This window comes from Austrofundulus limnaeus, unplaced genomic scaffold (assembly GCF_001266775.1).
Source record: "Austrofundulus limnaeus strain Quisiro unplaced genomic scaffold, Austrofundulus_limnaeus-1.0 Scaffold2005, whole genome shotgun sequence".
Classification (NCBI taxonomy): Eukaryota; Metazoa; Chordata; class Actinopteri; order Cyprinodontiformes; family Rivulidae; genus Austrofundulus; species Austrofundulus limnaeus.
Genome location: NW_013954407.1, coordinates 7,638 through 16,260, shown reverse-complemented (window position 1 = coordinate 16,260; position 8,623 = coordinate 7,638).

Genomic DNA, 8,623 nt, shown 5'->3' with positions numbered 1-8,623 from the left:
ATAGATAGATAGATAGATAGATAGATAGATAGATAGATAGATAGATAGATAGATAGATAGATAGATAGATAGATAGATAGATAGATAGAGTCAATGATGAACAGCCAAGGCTGTCTCCATGGTTACTGAATGACACACAAGAGGAAAACAAATCTGGAAATTAACTAGTTATCTCGACAAAACGGTCATTATTAGCTCGTGATAATGACATATGTCGTTATCACGAAAAAACCATGGAAAATATTTATGAGAGGAAAATGGCCACTCTCGGCAGTTAGTGATGCAATGTTGTACTGCATCAAAAGTACGTCCAGTTGCAATTTTTTTAAAAATATTTTCAACCTGTACATTGTAAAACCCGACAAGTTAAGTTAACTCAACTGATTTGGGGAAACTGATTGCATAAATCTATTACGTCTATCTATCTACATTTGTGTAATTATAGCAAGTGAGTCAGTGCATCAAACAGTTTGTTTTAGAGCTGTCAAGAAACCTGGCTACACCAACCATCCCAAGTTGGAATCAGGCCAGCAGAGCCTCCTTTTGACCCCCAACAGAGAGGAGGACGCGACAGGAAGAGGAGCCACAAGAGGGATCGAGATGCAGGGCCAAGGGACAGGAAAATCAAGAAGAAAAAGGAGTGATAAAAATTAATGTTGATCAATTTTAATGCTGGCAAATGAATAACATGAGTAATAATTATATGCTTAATTTCAAAGTATGATTTAACTAATGTATTGTAATAATCAATGTGTTTTTAACGTAAGATGGTGATATTGTATGTCTTAAAATGAAGGAAGGGTGTGTGTGCTATTTTGGATGGTGGAAAGTACAGACTGTGCTTCTGCAAAACAGAAATAGCAGAAGTGGGGTTTTCTGGAATGTCTCAGACGCCCTGTGGTGAAAAACAAAATGGTTTTAACTCACCACAAAAAGTCCCTTGCAGTTCTATTACCAGAACCAGCAGGATTACTTCATTCTGGGAAGTACAGAAAAGCCCGTGGTGGAAAGTCCCCACCTTACCACAGAAAGGTAAGAGGGAGGGCAAGCGGGCTCAAAAACAGTATAAAAGAAGGGCACTTTCAGCAGTGAACTGGTCTTCTGACCCCGACTGGGGAAGAGGCAGTAAGAAGGCGAGGACAGCCCAAGAAGAGGATTAAGCAGATCCAAGAGGCATCTCATCTGGGACACGCTGACACACTTCTCTCCAGTGATCTACAGACCGAAGACCAGATTAAACAACCCAGCTTTGAGAAGTCTTCTCTGACAACAGTCTGTTGCTTTTCATGGAGGTAAAGCCAACACTGCTCCTACTGTCCTGCTGTCCAAATTAACAGAAAATGCCACACAACCTAGTCAAGGTAATGTCAGCACCTCAGAGCTTTTTAATTTCATCACCATCAATTATTAATCAAAATCTTTAATCTGTATAATCAAATGCGGCTTTTCTTGCAAATTCCTATCAAACTGCTTACAGCATCATAAAGACAATTCCATGACTGGACATTGGTTTTTCTCTGATTAAATGAGTGTGTTGTTACTTCAAAGCAACAAGATATTAACATAATTATGAGTGTGTTTACTTTGAAGCCAAGAGGTAACGAATAGAGGTTATAACTTAACAATAAGTTAGTTTTTAATGGTTATTAGCCTGTGGGGATAGGATAACTCCCTTTAACAGTTCCCTTGAGACCTACTGTACAGGTCACTTAACATCTTCTCGGTCACAGTAAGAAGTGCACATCCTAAGAGGGAGCGGCTACCAGTAACAGTGGTGACCGGCAGCTGGAGGCGTCCTGAGCTACTATGCTGATCCAGAGGCCAGGGTTAACGAAGGGAGCAATCACTGGAAGGAAGGCAGCTAGAGACCGAGCTAAAGGCTCCCGCCCCTGTCTCCCCGAGGAGACAGGCTGGACACAGCCACACAGGCCACCCCCAGGTGGCTGTAAGTCCGGTCCATCGCTTCCAAACCAAGAGGGAGACATTGTCTCCTCTCCAAGACCGATCGGTGTCCTGGTGGGTAAACTGGGGGAGGAGCCACTCAGGAAAACATGGCGCCCAATGTGGGGCGTGGTCTAAACTAGGACCACCCCTGAGAGAAGGGTTGGTCCACAGGAGTGGCCCAGCTAGTCTACAAGAGCAGAAATTGAGAAGTGACTGCTCAATGTGGTAAAAGAGAGCCAGCAGCACACATCCTTCACAACAGCCACTCGAGGAGTAGGAGAAGGAGAGGACCCTGCAGCAGAAGCTGCTGGAATGAACACAGCGACCACAGGGTAAGTAGCTGCAATCGTCGAGACCTCATCCCGGTCCTGTAACGCGTGCAGGAGGCTTTGAGGATCGACAACTCCAATCAAGACAAAGAAGCACAATGGCCGCAGTAGCCGGGACGAAGAGGGAGGAGAAAGTGGGGACATCACAAGAAATGGCCCCCGACCCATGTATCAGACAAGCCCCGCCATGCATAGTTATGCTCTATGGCAGGGGAACCAAGGAATGGCACCCCACCGCTACGGCGCTCTTTATGTCACATTCCACAAAAACAGACTCAGTGCAAGCCCTGGCTGAACTGGAAGACCACATGACCAAGAACACATTCTTCTTTGGGCCCAGCCTGGTGGATAGAGCCATGCTAGCCATGCTGCTGCATCCAACAGAGACTAAAAAGAAGGCCCAAAAGGAGGAATGGGTCAAATGTTGGCTGGCAACAGTGAAAGGATGGAGAACTGACGTGGTAAAGCTGGTAAGCCCATCGGCAGAATATGACCCCCTGCTCAGATTGGTTACCAGGGAACAGTTCATCAGCTGTGTAGTGGCTGATCCAGCGTCCAAAGTTGAGAAGAAGTATAAGTGTCTGGAGCAACCACTGCTTGATCTCAGAATATGGAAAAACATGTTGAAGTACAAAAACAGAAATGTATATGAGGATGAGAATAGTGTGGTCGGAGATCCCAACAATAGCACTGACCACAAGGAATCAGGTGCGGAAACTGATGATGAGTATGAGGAAGAAAGACAAATGAAGAAGGTCCTTCCAGTGAGGAAGAAGTTGATGATCGATCCAACATTCAGAAAGAAATAGGGGAGCTGACTCAGGCTTTGAATGACATAAAAACTTATTTGGGCCAAACCCCTGATTCAGAACCAAAAGGAGTCGGACACCAGAACATTGTGAAGGCTTTGACCGAACAGTTTGAAAACACCACTATCATTGAAGGTGACAAAAACACCAGGAATATGACCGCAAACAGCATCACGTAGAACCAGAGACACTGAGACGAGGCCCGCTAGGCGCTCTCTCTGAGGAAACCCTGAAGATTCGAATGCAGAATGGTATAGTCCTGCATCAAACTGTGGGAGATCCATGGGCCATCTCAAGTGATAGACTGCTGATATTCACCGACCATAACTACAAAAGTCACAATGGAAAATTCAGAAAAGCCCTGATAAAAAATGTGGGGCATGTGTAGCATTTTCCTGCATATAATTAATATTTTCTGATTAAATATAACTGATTATTATTTCTGCTTAAAGGAAGAAATCAAATCCCACTAACTTAAGATTTTTTCTAAGGATTTTGCATAGAACTTACCTTTGTGGCCCTAATTAGCATCTCTTATACAAACCCCAGCAGACTCTGTGACGCCTTGGTGTGGATTGACACAGTCCTAAAACCCCCATAAGGAATGCCCGTTTTTCTTCAAAGGGGGAAGGGCCATAAACGCCTTTAACCAGACTCTTCAATGACTTGAAAAAAAGGAACTCACATTCTTCATTAAATAAAAGAAGAAGGAACCAGATTGAATGTTTTCATACAAATGTCTGTTTTTATATCAAAGAAATGTGAATTTATCTTTTCTTTTACATAAAAAACAAAACTCATTGAAATGTTTTTTGATGATGTTTCTGTTATTTCATGATTTTAAACTGTGTTTTATTACATGATTTAACCCTTAGAAACCTTAGGCTTTGAATTTTAACTAAATGTGACATTCTTATTTTACTGAGGTAAACAGATGTCTTACCCTTTAATTAGATGCAAGATAACTAAACTAAAACATCCCTTTTTCTTTGGTCTGAAGTAAAGTTTTCCCACCAAAACGTTTGATTTTTTAAGAAAACTTCACTGTATAAGGTGTTATATTAACAGAAAATGCCACACAACCTAGTTAAAAGTTAGGTCAGCGCCTTAGAGCTTTTTATTTTTATCACCATCAATTATTATTCGAGATTTTTAATCTGAATAATCAAATGTGGCTTTTCTTGCAAATTCCAGTTAAACAGCTTACAGCTTCATAAAGACAATTCTATGTCTGGACATAGGTTTTTTAAGTTTTTTCTCTGATCACCTGAGAGTATTGTTACTTCAAAGCAACAGGGGGTTAACATATTAATGAGTGTGTTTACTTTGGAGCCAAGAGGAAACGATATGAGGTCATAAATTAATAATAAGTTCATTTTTAATGGTTATTAGCCTGGGGAGATAGGATAATTCCCTTTAACAGTTCCCTTGAGACCTACTGTACAGGTCACTGAACAGTATCTCGGTCACAGTAAGAAGTGCACATCCTAAGAGGGAGCGGCTGCCAGGAACAGTGGTGACCGGCAGCTGGAGGCGTCCTGAGCTACTACGCTGATCCAGAGGCCGGGTTCACGAAGGGAGCGACCACTGGAAGGAAGGCAGCTAGAGACCGAGCTAAAGGCTCCCGCCCCTGTCTCCCGGAGGAGACAGGCCGGACACGGCCACACAGGCCACCCCCAGGTGGCTGTAAGTCCGGTCCATCGCCGCCAAACCAAGAGGGAGGCATTGACTCCTCTCCAAGACCCATCTGTGTCCTGGTGGGTAAACTGGGGGAGGAGCTGCACAGGAAAACAGAGCTACTTAACTCAGTTTATAAAGTTACTCTAACTATTTAGCTACAGTGAGTACAAAAAACTAATTTCATTTAGTAAGAAACACTATTGGGTTTTAGACTGTATAGCCCACTAAAAAACTGTATAACTCATCTGAACACAGTAAAATATTATATCTGAAAATACACTGAAGATCTGATTTTAACAAAGCATGAAACTAAAAATTTTATTTTAAATGATTTAATGAATAATACAGAATAGGCTGTGAAATATATTCACAGATTGTTAAAAAGAAGTTTGAGCTTTTTTTAATAAAGTTTTCACAATTTGTTAAATGCTCACGTAATAAAATGTGAAGACTAAAAGTGCTGACAAGGAAGCCAAAATCAGTTCATAACAAAAAAGGATTGGAAACACAGGAAGATCAAAGGAAACACAAGGAGGACCACAATGGCATGTAAAATCCTTAATGCTCCACAGAGAGACGTGAAATATGAAGAATTACACTCATGAACTGAATGAAACAACCTTGGTGAAAAAACAATGAGGCTCATGCAAGAACAGTTCGTACGAACAGATTTGTTTCTAAATTATGTGTACAAGTCATTTAGGAGAATTTGTGGCATTCACCAATTTTCTCTAATTCTAAGATTTTTTTCAGATAGAACAAAATTCATGAGTGGTCCAGACTTGTCGTATATAACCCCTGGAAAAAAGTATGGAATCATCAGTCTTGGATAAGCACTCAGACATTTCATTCTGTAAAACAAACTCAGATCAAAAACATGATAAAATAATAAGGTCATTCCAAAGTGCAACTTGTTGGCTTTCAGRAACACTCAAAGAAATGAAGAGAAAACATTGTGGAAGTCAGTGAATGTTACTTTTATTGACCAAGCAAAGGGAAAAAGGTTTGGAATCACTCAATTCTGAGGAAAGAAGTATGGAATCATGAAAAACAGATAAACAAAGGCCATTCAAAATACATCACTAGTTTTTAGTTGCACCACCTTTGACTTTTATAATGGCTTTCAGTCTCTGAGGCATGGACTTGATAAGTGACAAACAGTATTCTTCATCAATTTGATGTCAACTCTCTTTGATAGCAGTTGCCAGATCAGCTTTGCAGGTCGGAGCCTTCTTGTGGACCTTTTTTTTCAATTTCCACCACAGGTTTTCAATTGGTTTGAGATCTAGACTATTTGCAGGTCATGACATCGACTGAATGTGTCTTTCTCCAAGGAATGCCTTCACTGTTTTTGCTCTATGGCATGATACATCGTCATCTTGGAAAATTATTTCATCACCTCCAAACATCTGTTCAAATGAAGGGATGTTAAAACTGTCCAAAATGTCAATGTAATGTGCATTGATAGAAGAATTAACCACAGTCATCTCCCCAGTGCCTTTGCCTRACATGCAGCCCCATATCATCAAGGACTTTGGAAATTTGGTTGTTTKCTTCAGGCAGTCCTCTTCATAAATCTCACTGGAACGGCACCAAACAAAAGTTCCAGCATCATCACCTTGTCCAATGCAGATTCTTGACTCATCACTGAAGATAACTTTCATCCAGTCATCCACAGTCCATGATTGCCTCTCCTTAGCCGATTGCAGTCTTGTTCTTTTTTTTTTTAGGTGTCAATGATGGTTTTCTTTTAGCTTTCCTGTATTGAAATCCCATTTCCTTTAGGCGATTTCTTATTGTACGGTCACCTACGTGGCTCCAGCTTCCTCCCATTTATGCTTCATCTGTTCAGTTGTACTTTTTGGTTTTCAAGAAAAATGGCCTTAAGTTGTTTGTCTTGACGCTTTGATGTCTTTGTTGGTCTACCAGTACGCTTGGTTTTAACAACCATTCCATACTGTTTGTATTTGGTCCATATCTTGGTTACAGATGACTGTGAACAGCCCACATCTTTAGCAACCATGCGTGAAGAGTTACCTTCTTCAAGAATTTTCACAATCCTCTCTTTTGTTTCAAGAGACATGTCTCTTGTTGGAGCCATGGTTCTTGCCACTCCACTTAACCCAGCAGCCCTCCTAGGTGTCATGACTGCAGGTGTTTTTAACTGCAGACAAACGAGCAGATCTAATCTGAGGCAGGTGTCCATTTAGGGAAAGGAAAATGACTGGGTGTGTCCTTATTTTCTACCTCTAATTTGAGTGATTCCGTACTTTTTTCCTCAGAATTGAGTGATTCCATATTTTTTCTCAGAATTGAGTGATTCCATATTTTTTCCTCAGAATTGAGTGATTCCATATTTTTTCCCTGTGCTTGGTCAATAAAAGTAACATTCACTGACTTCCACAATGTTTTCTCTTTATTTCTTTGAGTGTTCCTGAAAGCCAACAAGTCGCACTTTGGAATGACCTTAATATTTTATCATGTTTTCGATCTGAGTTTGTTTTACAGAATGAAATGTCTGAATGAGTGCTCATCCAAGACTGGTGATTCCATACTTTTTGCCAGGGGCTGTATTTTATGTGCAGTCAGTCTGCTGTTATCCAGATGGATTTTCCTCATTAATAACTATATTTCATTAGTTTGAAGATATTTTGAGTTGAAAATAAATCACACTCCATAATTATGTTGACAATAGGTTGTTCTGTTTGAATTGGAATTTGATTTTAAATGTAAATAATGACATAAATTGGTTAGATTAAATTAAATTGGCTATTAATGATGTTGAATAGCACTACAATATTAATATGAAGATGGTAGCGGTGCGCGACTGCTCTTCTTCTGAATAAACGAAAATAATATAACACAGTTGTATACACTTAAATAAAAAAATATATTTTTGACCAAAGGAAAACTGGAGCAGGACTAGAGAGAGATGAATATGATTTCGATTTTTATGTCTGTGATTGTATATGACCCACAGGAGACATGAAATTAACAGCAGTCGTCATTTTATTCCTCGGCTTTAGCAGGTCTGACGCTGCTAAAAATGACTTTTTTTTCTGGATCTCTGGGAACAGGACTTCAATCTCCGAACTCGTAAAGTTCTTCTTTTTTTACTTTATGAATGGACACCTCCTGGTATGTGGGGCAGGAAACGTGGCCTATATATGGTGTTTTTGGGGTGGTAATTATGCTAATCACATCTCCCCATGCATGAGCACCTGATACACATTCATCAGTTTACGCTCCTCATTTACACACTTTTCCTGAAGATAGAAGAGTTTGTTGAATCTGATGTGGCATGTTCGTACGAACCCTTCGTACGACCAAAGGTAAGAGAAATTTATGATAAGAATACAAACATGTTCTTGCATGAGGCCCAATGAGAGCAGGTGTGAGTGGGCGAACAACAAACCAAACACTGGCAGACACACAGAGACAGGTGAAATAAACACAAGAATGAAAAAATAAAAACTTTCGTAACAAAACACAAAAGACTACTAATAACCACTAAAACAAAGTTTTAGTGGTTATTAGTGACAGTTTACCCTTGGTGTGTGAGTTTAAAATGAATTATAATTACCTGCAGCAGGTCAGCTATAGCCAAATTCATCATGAACACCATAGACTGGTTCTTGTGGAGCCTGAACACCCAGAGCGCCAGCACGTTACCTAGCAGCCCTGGTGCTAAGATCATGCTGTAAACCACGCCATAGACTTGGTGCTGGTAAGTCTTCAGACTGCTCATGTTAGCACAGCTTGAGTTGTTCATTTTAAAGACAAGCAAGGGCAACTGATACGGCTCTCTGTATTGTTTCAGGGAAGCTGCTCGTCGTTTGCAGACAGTTTAGTTTGAGCGTC